Source organism: Lathyrus oleraceus, chromosome 5 (assembly GCF_024323335.1).
Source record: "Lathyrus oleraceus cultivar Zhongwan6 chromosome 5, CAAS_Psat_ZW6_1.0, whole genome shotgun sequence".
In the NCBI taxonomy this organism is placed as follows: Eukaryota; Viridiplantae; Streptophyta; class Magnoliopsida; order Fabales; family Fabaceae; genus Lathyrus; species Lathyrus oleraceus.
The window spans coordinates 477,394,163-477,410,081 of NC_066583.1; the positions used below are offsets into that span (position 1 = coordinate 477,394,163).

General features: G+C 39.7%; 1 pseudogene; it reads right to left on the minus strand.

The window, feature by feature from the left end:
* Window positions 1-4,065: 4,065 nt before the first annotated feature.
* LOC127085548 (pyrophosphate-energized vacuolar membrane proton pump 1-like) lies at window positions 4,066-5,438 on the minus strand (annotated as a pseudogene).
* Between the last annotated feature and the right edge of the window lie 10,481 nt (window positions 5,439-15,919).

Below are 15,919 nucleotides of genomic sequence, written 5' to 3' on the forward strand. Positions count from 1 at the left end.
GAATTTGGAAGAAGAGAAATTTTGGAGGGAAATTTTGGATCTAGATCTAGAATTGTGAAATTGTGAAAATTCTGTTATGATTAGCTATTTATATGACATGTTAATCCATTTCCTAATCATGTTTAGGCTTGGCTAATTAAACTTTAATGAGAAAAGAGGTGTTATACAAAATTTGGTTTTTTCACCCCATGCATGCAATCCTACGTGAACAGTAGCAAATGGCCATGCATTTTCACTTAAAACCATGTTATGAACATGTTGGAATGGTTAAAAAGTCCATATGATGCACCAATTTTGAATTCATGATTTTCCCTCCAAAATGGACATGAATATGCATATGACCCTATGGTGAATTTTCATGCAATGTGATGAATGATTTGGAAACTACATGTCATGAGAAGAATTATGCAAAAAGAGCCACTCAAATTAGAGTTATGAGTCAAAAGTTATGGTCTTTTGAAGTTCCATGCACACTTGGCAATGATTTGATCATATCTTCTCAACCGTTCATCAGATGCTCATGATCTTGGACTTTTTGGAAATGGAAGAGAAAGATATTCAACTTTCATGTTGGAAAAAATTTCATTTGAAGCTTCTTTGGTGTTGGAAAGTCAAGTTGAAGTTGGTCCAAAACCCTTCCATTTTTGGAAACTTTCAATTACAAGTCACTTTCCATTTTTGGAAACTTATGATCTGGCTTCAAAACCTTCAAGGCATGAGTTTGACATGTTGAATAAACCTCTTTGGGACATGATTGAAGTGTCTCAAACCATTTCTCCACCTCCTAGCCCTCAGTTGACTTGCAGTTGACTTTTATGGGCCCCAGATGACCTGAAACTGCACTATGGACTTTGAGCCTCTAATACTTGGTCAAGTTGCTTCAAAATGAACCTTGGTTCATATAAGCTTTCTAGAACAACCATAGGGACTTTATCTCATGGAAATGCTTTGCTCCTTTGCACAGATGAATTCTCCTGGTACCAATTTTGACTGATGAAATGCAATGCACTATGCAGTGTTAATGTAATGTTAATGTAATGTCAATGACCTAAAAAAATGAAATGAATGTTGTCGTACCTCATTGAAAAAATGGGGATACGAATTTAAGCGAAGCGCAATCACACGCTCGCAATGATGGACTGAACAGAGTCGCCACCGAACTTTATTTATTCCTAAAAAGGAAAGGGGAAATATCGATAAAACCCAAGAAAAAACGACAATGATTATTGGTCGTCGCAACTCTATCAGGGTTCGGGAGTCGATTACGCGAGGGGAAGGTATTAGCACCCCTCACGTCCGTTGTACTCAACGGGAACCATTAGGTCAGTTGTGTGCGTTAGTGTTAGTTTGAAATGTTAGGCTTTTCAAGTTATTAAGTGGGAAAAGAAAGAATATAAGAGAGAAGAATATTTTTGGATTTTTGACGAAGGACTAAACCTAAGTTTTTTATTAGTGGGTCTGACAAGATTTACAAATCCTGCTTCTACGTATCTCAATAGAGAAATCAAGGCTTACGTAGTTCTGGGTAGAAAAATGTTTTGTTTGTTGGTCGATTTTAGCGAAAGCTACTTTGTGTCAAATCGACGAAAACATTGTTGGACTACCCAAAACAGGTGGAGAAACATTGCCTTGCATTGTTTTGAAACAAAGTACCTTTCGTTTGAAAAAGGTTTAAGAGTCAATCGCACGGCAGCGAGAAAAGAAATGGATTGGTTTGATGTGTTTTGAATAATGGCGAGAACTTGGATGAGCGAGATATACATCTCGAATCCTAGTCTCAGGAGTGCGAGGTATACACCACGTTCCATTTCCATCTTATTTGAAAAAAGTGTTTAATAAAGATTAGGTGTTTTGAATTTGATTGAGTAAGGGTTTGAAGAAACCGCATTGACAATTTTAAATGATGGCGAGAGCTAAGATAGGCGAGACATACGTCTCGAATCTAAATCTCAGGAGTGCACGGTATACACCATGTTCCATTTCCACCTTTATTGAAAAAGTGTTAAATAAGAATTAGGTATTTTGAGTTTTGTTGTAAAAAATGACTTGACATTAGATCAAGTATTATTGGACGTTTAAGAGAAATTTGAATGAGTGTTTGAGAGAAAACAAAATGGATAAATTTGGATGATGGCGAGAGCTAGGAATGGCGAGATATACATCTCGAATCCTAGTCTCAGGAGTGCGCGGTATACACCACGTTCCACTTCCATCTTTATTGAAAAGGTCTTGACTATGAATTAATATTTTTTGAGTTTTTATTAGGAAAAATGGCTTGACGTTGAATCAAGCGTTTGATGAAAGTTTGAAAGAAATGGAATAGAATAGGAGGGAGAAATGGATTGATTTGTTTATTGAGAAAATACTCGACGTTGGATCGAGTCTTATTTTTGATCTTTTGGAAATTGTTGATTTTATTCTTGTGTTAGTAGCTAACTAAACAGTCAAAGAAATAAAACAGTAAAATTTTTACACATCGGGGGAGTGGGGTACATTTTGTCAAATGGGGATTCAAAATACTAGAATAATTAAATCGGGCCCAAACAACAAATAATGCAATGTATGAGTGTAAGTGCAGGAGAACTGTCTCATTGTAAGAAGGCCCAAGAGTAAGCCATGTGAAGAAAGTAAATAACACAACAAGTTATATTTACAACTTAAAAATTTAATCGAAAAAAGGATAAAATCGGGATTTACACGGATGGAAATTGAGGAACACACAAAACCTAAATAATGTGCTCAAAGCCGGTTTGCACATATTGACAACAATTGAAATGTCATATGCGATTAATCGAAACGCGGCGAAATACTATCAATATATCGATAAAAATAATCATGGATAAATAACAAGAAAACTGTCAAATCCATAAATTAAAAATCGATGTTTAACATTAAAATCAACAAGTGTTTAAAAAAAAGGAGAAAAAAAAATAGGTTTAAAATAATAAAAAAATGGTAATAGTAATAAAAACTAGTAAAAAATAGAAAGTATGTTAAAAATGAGAAATGCTGAAAACCAGGGATTGAACCCAGAACCTAGAGTTTACCAAAGCACCTCTTTACCAACTCAACCAGATAGACATCCTTGTTATATAGTTTCAAACGCTAATACATAATATAACAAAAGACGCACCACACCTTTTAAATAAAACACAAAGTTGAAAACAGTAACTACGAATAACCAAAGCTCATGTTGAAAACAGTAACGACGAATCCAAAGCTCAGTTTTCTTTCCATTTTGAAAATCAAAATCTTAACAGCAAGTTAACATCACAAGCAGCGGTGTTGCTACATCAAACATGGAGTTCAAAGCATAATCGAAACATGGAGTTCAAAGCATAATCGAAACATGGAAATAAAGCTCGGAAAGGAAACTAACCGGTTGCGGCGAGCTCGACAGGTGAATGTAGACAAGCGTTGCCTTGAAGTCTCTCCTTTTCTTTTCTGAATGGTAGCCGCCAATCCTCTCCAAAAACCAGGGTTTTTCAGCCTCCTCTTTATGAACAGTGGCCTCTCTTTTATATGTGGCTAATTTCTCTTTCCTCTGTTGTGTTGCTGTGTTTTCTCAAAGTAGTGGAGGTCTGCTGTGCAGTGGAGAGGTTTGTTTGTACAGAGGATGTCTGGGGAGTTTTGTCCTTATTCCACTTGTGGTCCCTCTTCCTCAATTCTCTCCATTTCCAAGACTTCACTATTGGTAAGAAAACTTTCACTACAGTAACTGACTTAGCTGAAAAGTTTGTTGTAGAATTAACTGATTTTTGGTATTTGTGTTGTTGTGGTTTTACTGCAGTGCATTTCATTAAAGTTATGTTGCACCATCCTTGCTTTGTATCAACCTGGCCTGAGTTTTCTCGCTGCCTGCTGCGGCGTTACTTGCTACGGTAACGAACTCTGATCGCGGGTGAAGAGGCAACGTAGCGGCTACTCTCTACGATATCAGGAATGTTCGGAGCTTTTCCAAAGCTCGAAACAACACTGTCAGGAAAGACGAAGTCTCCAAAGTCATACTCATCAGCAGCATTCTGAGAAGAACTAAATACACCTCCTCCTCCAACAGATGTTGTATACTCATTCCCTACCGAACTGGTTGGAGATTGAGCAGAGCCAGTCTGCACTTCACCACCGATACAAATTTGTAGCATTATCACCACCACAAAAAAATTTTAATGACTAAAATTTGTTCATAAACTACAGCAAAACCACTCCCAGTATTAGAAATCCTGTCACCATTAGAAGGCTTTTAATTCTCAATTTGCGGCTGTGGATGTTGTAGGCTGAAGAATCGGAATTTGAATTCATTAATGGTGCTGTGAAGTTGCCAAAGGTGCTATTTTTGTTGCCAAAACTTCCAAGATATAGACAAGAGCCATGACTTGGATCTGAGGTGGTGATTGTAGCACATGTGGCATAGTCAGGTTTCGCAGTTCCCTCCATCAATCCGGGAATCGTGTTGAATTGCCTGCAAACTTTCTCAACCATCTTCAATGCTGCGCTTCCAACACTCTTCATGGTCAGGTCAGAAAACCAGTAAGAGAGCATGGCACCCACAATCAGACCGATGAAAACCTTGGGAGTCAGGACATCAATTGTTGTAATACCAGCATGGCTCACAAAGGCACCAAAAAGAGCCAAAGACACAAGGGCGGCATAACCAATAGCAAACCCCTTTCCAATGGCAGCAGTTGTGTTTCCTACAACATCAAGAGCATCGGTTCTCTCACGAATTTTGTGACTCATTCCAGCCATCTCGGCAACAACTCCGGCATTGTCACTAATTGGACCGTATGCATCGATGGCTACTCCGGTTGCTATAGTATTCAACATTCCAAGTGTAGCAAACAACAACACCATACATGGCATCAAAACTGAAACTTACAAAAATACGAATTGCAAATGGCAAAAAATAGGAATGATAACAGACTTGCATCCCAAGGCAAGACCAAAGATAACATTGGTAGCAACACCAGTCCTGCAGGAATCAACAACATCTTGCACAGGGCTGTATGCATCGCCGGTATAGTATTCAGTGACAAATCCAATGATAAGCCTCTGTGCAAAGACCAACAGAAACACACAAGGATATCTGCTAGTTCTTTACAACTTTCTGCTCTCCAAACTCGAAGATGGTGAAGGTAGATGGGAGCGCTAACCAATTAACAATTGCAATTCTACCAGTCATCAGTACTGTTGAAATGACAATGCTATTTTTCAATGCTGGCTCAAATTCCTTTACAAGTTTGATCTCAAAAAAGTCAGTTGCAAATAAGGTGGTTAGCAAGAAAGCAAGGAGATCCACATAACTGATGATGAGAAGGAACAACATGGTAGTGAACTCGTGATTAATCCCAAAAGAAAGAGATAGAAGCAAACACAAGGGTTACACAAGATGCCTCTGCATACGCACCAAATAGATCGAATCCCATACCAGCAATATCACCAACATTATCAGTAATAACAACTGGATTCCTTGGATCATCCTCAGGAAGTTTATAATATTTTGTAAACAATGAAGGGCTTTTAACGCAAAGCTCGCCAATCCCTGATTCCTCACTCTCATGCTCCTCATCTGCAAGAATCTTGACCTGCATACCAAGTAATGGTTTGCCAACGGTGCCTGTTTTACGCTCACCTTTCAAAGGATTTGACAGTGCCATGACAAATTCAGTCATGCCATCTCACTCCAATAAGTGATGTCCGGTGATGGATTCCCATTCTTGCATAACGGGTTGAGGAAGTGCAGAGGATCCACACATCATTAGACGCAAGTTCCTTGTGCTAGATGCAGAAGTGGCTCTCAAAAGTATTCATTTGACACTGCTGCAGCTTGTGAGGATTAAAATGGTAGGCTGTCCAGGCACTGTAGTCATGGTGATAAGCAGGTTTACTGTGAAATTCATTGGAGTGCTCAAGAAACTCACTGCCTAAACAACGGTTGGATTCGGGAACATTCCCAACTGAATGAGGACCAGGCTCATTTGTAAATTATGTATTTTTCTGGATAACCTACGATTTACAATGAATGAAAATTGGTGTTTCTTGCAGCAAGACAAGGATCTCTCTTGTTTAAGTGTGTCTTGAACAATTTGTTTGCTAACATCATCTCCAATGCTAAGTCCAAGACCTTCTTTTGCAGCCAATGAGAGTTATGTATTAGGCTTAATTATTTGGGATCCCAGATTACTGCAAAACAGATGTCTTATTCAAGGAATCATCTTGTCTGGCAAAGAAAAACCTGGACTGGTTCTTCTAGATGTCCGATAGGCAACACCAAGCAGTGCCCCTCCATGCAAACCAATGACTGGTTCATTGGGTGCACCAACAGATCTCATTAGTATATTTGATGTTCCATCATCCAACACGGTTCGCACTTGAACAGAAGCTGAGGAACCAGCAGCAGCTGCGACAACTTCTTTTGCTCTTTTTGATGAACTACCCTTGGGAATTATAGGAATTCGGGGAGGTAATGATGATTCCAATATAGCAAATCTGTCACAACAAGCATCCCAAGCGAGAAGCCTTGCACTGCCAGAGTCAACAATTGACCAATCATTGACCTTGTAGACAGAGAAACAAGGAATATTTGGCCATACGATTGCTAAATACTTTCCTGAAATGCTTACAGGAAGAACCGAGTATGAATCATGAGGAACGGGTGTGCTAATGTGCTTCTTCCCCTGCTTGACAGTCAATGGTTCAAAAGAATCTCCCTGAGGTCTTCCTGTTTCCGACAAGGAGCTGTTATTTCCAAGGGATGGATTCACAAGAGTTGTTCAGTTGAAAATTTAATAGCTTTAGTATATCCACTAATAATCTCACTAGGATGCAAACCCATCCTAATAAGCTCCTCGGCACCATGAAGCAACTCGCCGGCAAAAGAAATAGTCAAATTTGCACCATCACCGATTTCCTCTTGCTGAGCCTTACTAGCCAACACCAAAATCTTAGTAGCAGGATGTTGAACTTCAAGTTCATTCACAATCGTAGCAGCATCATTCTTCATAAGAAGTTTATCCAAATGATTTGTAACCATCTCATTCATCCCGTTGGGACCGAGGGAAGTGCGAGTGATGGTGAAGAGTTGGTTACAAGCATCGGTGTTTTTGAGAACGGCTTCGTTGAGACCGGAGAGATGCTTGTGACATTCTTTGAGCATGGATTGCATACCGTAGGACGACTGAGAGTTGAAACCTACCACATTTGTTACTGTCAAATTTTTCATCCAAGAGATACCAAAGAACATATAACTTTAAGCAACTGGCAAAACAAATTTTAGAGCGTGGGGTCCTCTCCCGAACAATAGGTCCTTTGTTGCCACTGGATCTTTTCAACAACACAGAAATGCCGGTGGCTTCCATGGGGTCCATGTCCATATCTGGGCGATCATTGTAGTGATCCAACCACTGATCTCCAATTTCATCAACTCCTGATTGGTTCATCTCTAGCCAGTTTGTAGGTATATGCTCATGGTGATTGTTTCATTATCCATTTTCTTTAAATTATCATGCACGCAGGATTTAGAAGTTGAGCGTGATTCTGTTAAGGATTGTTGCAGGGCCTGCTATCACTATTGTTATGACGTTTTGGGCGTGACAAGGCATAGCACCAGTTCAAGGATGTTAAGTTCCGGAAAATTGGATACATGACAATAAGGCCAGCACCAGTAATGATCTTATTGTTGGATGGAGAGAAGCTAATGCCAGCAGTTGGTGGACTTGGGATCATTGGTGACCTTATCCCTCTCTAAAGTTATTTCTTTTGAAAGCTTGTCAATTTCAGTGGTGTAATGATCAATAGAATCTACTTTTGTTCCACAACAACTAAGGAAACTATTCTTCATTTCTGGTCTTATTGAAGTTCTATCCAGCTTATTTTGATAATGGACGAGTCAATTCTGCATCCTGCTCTCCTTTTTAACCAACTTTGCCAACCGGTCTGCATTATAAACAACCTGGTGAGTCAGATAGGTATTCAAATGGTTGACCAGAAAGAAGTGTTCCACAAGCTCACTAACAGATTCGTCAGGATCTGGTGGAATGTTTCTAACGAGCACCGAAAATTGATCAAGACGACGTTTTTCCGCTGCAAGAAACTGCAATCTCATTGCGGAAACTTTTCCATACTCCTACACCAAAATATAGCATGTCTAGAAGGTAACTGCATAAGCAGCTATTATATTTGACCAAAACCTTTCGGATCCACGCTGGACATTAGAAATTGAGAGCTTATCAATGTCACTGGAAGTCTCGGAAGATCCAGCCAGTTCTTGCCTCGCATGAAAATCTTCCATTTATTCATGTGATAAGATGCTTTGTTCATATGCCAACATCATGATTGAATGGACGAATTAAATGAAATACGAATGAGTATGTAGAATTCCTTCAATATGAATGGAAATTTTCCAATGTGAATGAAGAAATAAATTTTTTTGAATGATGAATGAATGAGAAAAATGCATATGAATGATGGCCTAAAACAAAAATGTTTTGCACTTAACACATAATTTATTTGAAAAAACAAAAGTGAGAACTGGTAATGTGACAAGGCGAGATGAATAATCACTTCAATGAAACAGGAACGAAAGATGAAACATGGGGCTCCCTTGATTGCGACAAATGAAAGAGGTTTCAAATATCGTATGGCTAAAGAGATTAATCATCTTATACCAAAAAAAAGAAACAAAACCCAAAAGACTAACATGGACTGGTCGTGGTAGCAAGTCCAACAACAAACGTTTTTTTTGGATAGTATCATGACCAGATGGAATGGTCATGAAGAAAGAATGCAAATGAATGATTGATGGGGAAAATTTTTCAGGGCCAAAATCGGGGTATGACAGTTGCCCCTATTTAAACATCCTCCACCAGAGGAAAAATGAAACAACACTTTTCATTGGATCGCGGTGGGGGATGGTTAAATACCATGGAGACCCAGATTTTGATCTTGAAAAAAATGCAAATGCTATGATATGACATGCATGGATGCAGAACTCTTTATTTTTTCGAATTTATCTGTTAGGGATACAAAGATGCTACTAGACAGACCAGTTTGTGGGGAATGCTGATGGTCCACAGGGAGACAGACAAATGGTAACAACCAACTCGCTGGGGGAAAACAATCATGTTGGAGAATCAGACACACACTAGAGAGTACTTAAAGTGAAATTCGATGAACGACACTTAGAATACAAGAGATTTCGGCAGTAAGTTTACACATGACTTACTAAAACCGAATAAGAAAACTTTTTACAACAGGTTCATACATGACCTGATAACACTGAAACAAAACATAGAGAAAGATTCTTCAAAACAGGTTCATACATGACCTGGTAATACTGGAAAGAAAGCTCAACAACAGGTTCATACATGACCTGACAATGTTGGGGAATATCAAGAATTTCTGACAGCAGGTTCAGCCATGACCTAACAAACTCAGAAAAATTCAAAAAGAGTATATCAACAGGTTCATACATAACCTGATGACAAACTTGAATGCTTTGAGAAAATTTCCACAACAAGTTCATACATGACTTGACAACATTGGAACAAAAGGTTCAGCAACAGGTTCATATGTGACCTGATAATACTGGAATAAAGGCTTAACAGCAACGGGTTCATACATGACCTGACAATGCTGGGTAATATCAAGAAGTTCTGACAGTAGGTTCAGACATGACCTAACAAACTCAGAAAAATCAAAGAGAGTATATCAACAAGTTCATACATGACCTGATGACAAACCTGAACATTTTGAGAAAATTTCCACAACAAGTTCATACATGACTTGACAACATTGGAACAAAAAGTTCAGCAACAGGTTCATACATGACCTGGTAAAACTGGAATAAAGGCTCAACAACAAAGGGTTCATACATGACCTGACAATGCTGGAACATTCAAAGAATTTTCAACAACAAGTTCATACATGACTTGACAACATTGGAAAGATTCTTCAAAAACAGGTTCAGACATGACCTGGGAATATTGGAATAAAAGCTCAACAGCAACGGGTTCATACATGACCTGACAATGCTGGAACATCCAAAGAATTTTCAACAACAGGTTCATACATGACCTGACAACACTTGACTATTCAAAGAGTTTAATTAACAGGTTCATACATGACCTGACATCACTTGGAAAAAATTAAAGGGGGTTTTACCAATAGGTTCATACATGACCTGAGAATATTGGAAAACATACAAAGCAAGTTTCATCAATAGGTTCATACATGACCTGACATCACTTGGGAAAAAAATCAAAGGGAGTTTTACCAGTAGGTTCATACATGACTTGAGAATATTGAAAAACACACAAAGCAAGTTTCAACAATAGGTTCATACATGACCTGACACTTTAGAATACATCTGGTAGTTCTGGAGATTTCTCACAAGAAGTTCATCCAATCACAGATTTTGGAGATTCCTAACAGGGAATTTATGCAAAACAAAGATAAACAGAAGTCTTCTTATAAGTAGACCATCCACGCAAAAGGCTACAATGATTCTTTATAGAGAAAATCAAACAAAACCTCCAAGCTTATGGGAACTCCTCAAGATGGTGAGTCATACATGACTTTCACGGAACCATCAGGAAAGACAGGGTACTCAAACTCTCTGTACGTGCCAACAACAATTGGACTTTGATCGTAAGCAATGGATTACAACCAGATTCTTTAACGGATTTTGCCAACAACAATTGGACTTGATGAAAGCCAATACTAAACCATTACCGGCTACAACGGAGTTTGCCAGCAACAACTGGACTTGAAATGATGTTGGCGACAACCAAACTTCATATATCAATCACAAATGTATTTACAAACAGACTGACAGTGATGCCAACGACAATTGGGTTTAAAATAAATGCTGGTCACAACCAGACCTTAAAGGATACCAGTTACAACTGGATTTGGTTGAAGACACTGGTGACAACCAGACTTAATAGACGATGCCAGTAACAACTGGTCTCAGAGGTCAAGGGATACAATCAACAACGAGACCTGAGATTATGCAAATGAGCGCGAAACACTTCGGGCTATGTATGATTTGAATTTTGCTTATATGCATGATGCATGAATGATCATGAAATGCAAATGCTGACAATATACAGACTGGAAATTAGGGAAAGCTTTATGGAGGTACTGAATCCTCAACACCAATAACTCAACCAGAAGAGTGAGTAAATGCATCAAAGGAGGATCTATCAAGCTGAAAAGTTACAACTGGCCCAATAATCCTTCCAGAGAATAATAACTTCAAGCTCTCTGGAAATAAATGTTGATCATCCAAGGGGAGTCTTGCAACTTGAGACTTGTGGGGAAAGACGAAAGATTTCCTTTTAATATTTCTACATGTCAAAGCAAAATTGTGTTTTTTTCCATACGTTGAAAAATTCTTTTTGAGTTCAAAATTCATTATTAACAAATAAATGACATTTTGCATAACAAAGAAAGTCAGAGAAAACAGCAAATGATAGAATTTGATAGGCAAACTTGTATTTATTCAAGAATGGTAGTACACAAATGGTGTAGCTCCATGGAATGTTACAAATTTGAAAATGGCAATAGGGAAAGGTTTACATTGAATCGCAATGAATACTACTATCCCTAATAACAATGACTCCACGAGACCTCGCTTATGAAGGGAGTAATTAGATTTATCTTCCATTTTTAGCTCTTCTATATTGATCAGTGACGAACCGATGCAGTCTATGCCTTTGTCCCTAATTTTTGCCTGGATCGCCCTTTCGGGTTTTCGATCCACCGGGACGCTCCTTTTTGCCTAAGTCGCCCTTTCAGGTTTTCAACTTAGCGAGCTACCATTTTTTTTATCCCTAACTTTTGCCTGGACCGCCCTTTCGGGTTTTCAGTCCACCGGGATTTGTCAGGCATAGTATCTTTTGACTGCATCAGAGTTCACAGGGTGAACGAGCTCTTCGCCATCCATAGTTGTGAGAAATAGAGCACCTCCAGAGTACTCTCTCTTTACAACGTATGGGCCTTCATAGTTGGGAGTCCACTTCCCACGTGAATCTTTGTGTACTGGCAAGATCTTCTTGAGCACGAGATCTCCTTCCTTGAACTCTCGAGGACGGACCTTTTTGTCAAATGCCTTCTTGATTCGTTGCTAGTACAATTGTCCATGGCACAGTGCGGTCATCCGCTTCTCATCAATGAGATTAAGTTGATCATAGTTGTTTTGGATCCATTCAGCTTCATCCAGCTTGGCTTCCATCAATATTCTCGTGGAAGGTATCTCTACTTCGATTGGGAGGACTGCATCCATCCCATATACTAAGGAGAATGGGGTCGCCCCTGTTGAAGTGCGGACTGAGGTCCGGTATCCATGCAAAGCAAAGGGTAACATCTCGTGCCAATCCTTATAAGTTTTCACCATCTTTTGCAGGATCTTCTTGATATTTTTATTGGCAGCTTCAACATCACCGTTTATCTTAGGACGGTATGGAGAAGAATTATGGTGGTCAATCTTGAAACTCTCACATAATTCTGTCATTGTCTTATTGTTCAAGTTTGAACCGTTGTCGGTGATGATCTTGCTAGGGATTCCATAGCGGCAGATAATCTCCTTCTTGATAAAGCGAGCAACCACATGTCTCGTCACATTGGTGTAGGAAGCAGCCTCTACCCATTTAGTGAAGTAATCGATGGCAACCAGGATGAAGCGGTGACCATTGGAAGCCTTAGGTTCTATAGCACCAATCATGTCGATGCCCCACATTGAGAAAGGCCAAGGTGATGTCAAAACATTCAGTAGTGTTGGCGGTACATGCACCTTATCTGCATAAAATTGGCATTTATGACATTTTCTTGCATAGCTGAAACAATCGGATTCCATGGTCAACCAATAATAACCAGCTCTCAAAATCTTCTTGGCCATGGCATGTCCATTAGCATGGGTTCCAAAAGATCCTTCATGAATCTCCTTGATTAACATGTCTGCTTCGTGTCTATCCACGCATCTGAGCAGAACCATGTCATGGTTTCTCTTGTAAAGCACATCATTGCTCAAAAAGAATTTGGACGATAACCTCCTCAGAGTTTTCTTATCCAACAATGTAGCATCTTCTGGATACTCTTGACTTAAAAGATATCGCTTGATGTCATGAAACCAAGGTTTATCATCAGTTTCTTCTTCAATTAGCTGACAGTAAGCAGGCTCGTCCCTTCGCTCGATTCGAATAAGTGGAGCTTCATTATGGAATCTGACTTGATACATTGATGCTAATGTTGCCAAAGCGTCAGCCACTTGATTCTCTACTCTTGGGATGTGATGAAAAGTGATATCATCAAAGTATTCTATCATCTTCACAACATGAGCACGATACGGGATCAGCTTCGCATCACGGGTCTCCCATTCACCTTTGACTTGATAGATCACCAAGGCTGAATCTCCATACACCTCAAGGATCTTGATTCGGAGATCAATTGCAGCTTCAAGACCAAGGATACAAGCTTCATATTCTGTGACATTATTCGTACAATCAAAGCACAACCTTGCTGTGAAAGGGGTAAAGCCACCATTTGGATTCATCAAAACGGCTCCCACACCATGACCATTGTAATTGGAAGAGCCATCGAACGCGAGCTTCCATCGAGATCCTGGTTCTAGTCCTTCATCTGGGCCTGGGATCTCACAATCCTTTATCACCATTATATCCTCGTCGGGGAAATCAAACTTCAATGGTTGATAGTCTTCAACTGGTTGGTGAGCAAGATACTCTGCTAACACACTTCCCTTGATTGCCTTCTGGGTTACGTACTGGATGTCGTACTCTGACAAAAGCATCTGCCAACGGGCAAGTCTCCCAGTCAAGGCAAGTTTCTCAAAGATATACTTTATTGGATCCATCTTCGAGATCAACAAAGTAGTATGGTAAATCATGTACTGCCTCAAACGACGAGCGGCCCATGCTAGCGCGCAACAAGTTTTCTCCAAAAGCGAATATCGACTTTCACAATCGGTAAACTTTTTACTCAGATAGTAAATAGCATGTTCTTTCCGACCAGTTTCGTCATGTTGCCCCAGCATGCATCCCATTGACCCTTCAAGCACAGTCATATACATGATTAATGGCTTTCCTGGGACAGGTGGAATCAGAATAGGAGGCTCTTGCAAGTATTGACGGATCTTCTCAAAAGCATTTTGACAATCAGAATTCCATTCAACAACTTGATCTTTTCGAAGCAATTTGAAGATAGGCTCACACGTGGCCATCATGTGTGAGATAAACCTTGAGATGTAATTCAAACGTCCAAGGAAACCTCTGACTTCTCGCTCGGTGCGTGGAGCAGGCATTTCTTGTATAGCTCGGACCTTGTCAGGGTCCACCTCAATTCCTCGTTGACTAACGATAAAACCAAGCAACTTCCCTGAACGGACACCAAATGTGCATTTTGCAGGGTTTAATCGTAATCTAAACTTCCTGAGGCATTCAAACAGCTTCTTCAGATGGCTCATATGATCTTCTTCATTCTGAGATTTGGCGATCATCTCGTCAACATAGACCTCTATCTCCTTGTGCATCATATCATGAAAGAGAGTGACCATAGCTCTTTGGTAAGTTGCCCCAGCATTTTTGAGACCGAAAGGCATTACCTTATAGCAAAAAGTCCCCCAAGGGGTAATAAAAGTGGTCTTCTCCATGTCATTTGGAGCCATCTTGATTTGATTGTATCTAGAAAAACCATCCATAAAGGAGAATACAGCAAAACTTGCAGTGTTGTCTACTAGAGTATCAATGTGTGGTAGAGGGAAATCGTCCTTTGGGTTAGCTCTGCTCAGATCCCTATAGTCAACACACATCGTCACTTTTCCATCCTTTTTCGGCACAGGTACAATATTAGCTACCCATTGTGGGTACTTCGCCACTGCGAGAAAACCAGCGTCAAATTGTCGTTTGACTTCTTCACGAATCTTCAGAGCCATATCCGGGCTTGTTCTTCGGAGTTTCTGTTTTACTGGCGGGCAATCTGGCTGAAGTGGCAGCTTGTGCTCAACGATGTCGATATCTAGACCTGGCATATCCTAGTATGACCATGCAAATACATCCACATATTCTTGTAGCAGCTTAACCAATCTCTCTTTGATGCTTGCTTCAAGCGTGGTACCGATTTTGACTTCTTTCTTCTCTTCCTCTGTGCCAAGGTTGATTGTTTCCACCGGTTCTTCATGTGGCTGAAGGGCTTTGGACTCGTGCTCGAGCAGCCTTGCCAATTCGTCGGGGATGTAACAATCTTCTTCACCCTCTTCTTCCGCTTGGTAGATAGGGGAGTCAAAGTTATGAGAGGTAGTAAAGTCATTGGATTCAACGGGGTTATCATTTATTCTGCATGTTTGAATGATTGATTTATTTTAGAAAAAGTAAAAATAAAAGATGCATAAATGAAAAGTTTTTTTTTTGTTTTTGAAAAGATTGCCATTTTTTTAAGAGAAAGCAAAATAAATGAATAAGAAGAATTTAACAAAATGCCTTTCATTCATTGATAATGATTATTTGAAAATGAAAAGGGGCCCTACAACATGATCCATTAGCCTTGGGCAGAGCTAAGGATTTGAAAGGAAAAAAAACAACAATTATTACTTTGACAAAGGAAAATTTTTGGGGATCTCAACCGCCTTCCAGTTATTCAAAGCTGTCTCACACCGGTAAACCAAACATGGCTCATCTTCATTTTCGGTGCTATCTTCAATTGCATTGACTTGATCTCCATGGATGAATCTTGTGCTGAGGAATATTTCCTGGATGCTTCGGGTGTTGTCCTTTGTAGGGACTCAGGCTCCTTTTGCAGCGGAAGGCACATATCCCAGACCAAAGCGATCATGCTTCTCACGAATATCAATAAGTTGACCCCAACCTTCAGGGTTTCCTCCTTCAATACCAGACTTTGCGCTTTTCAGAGA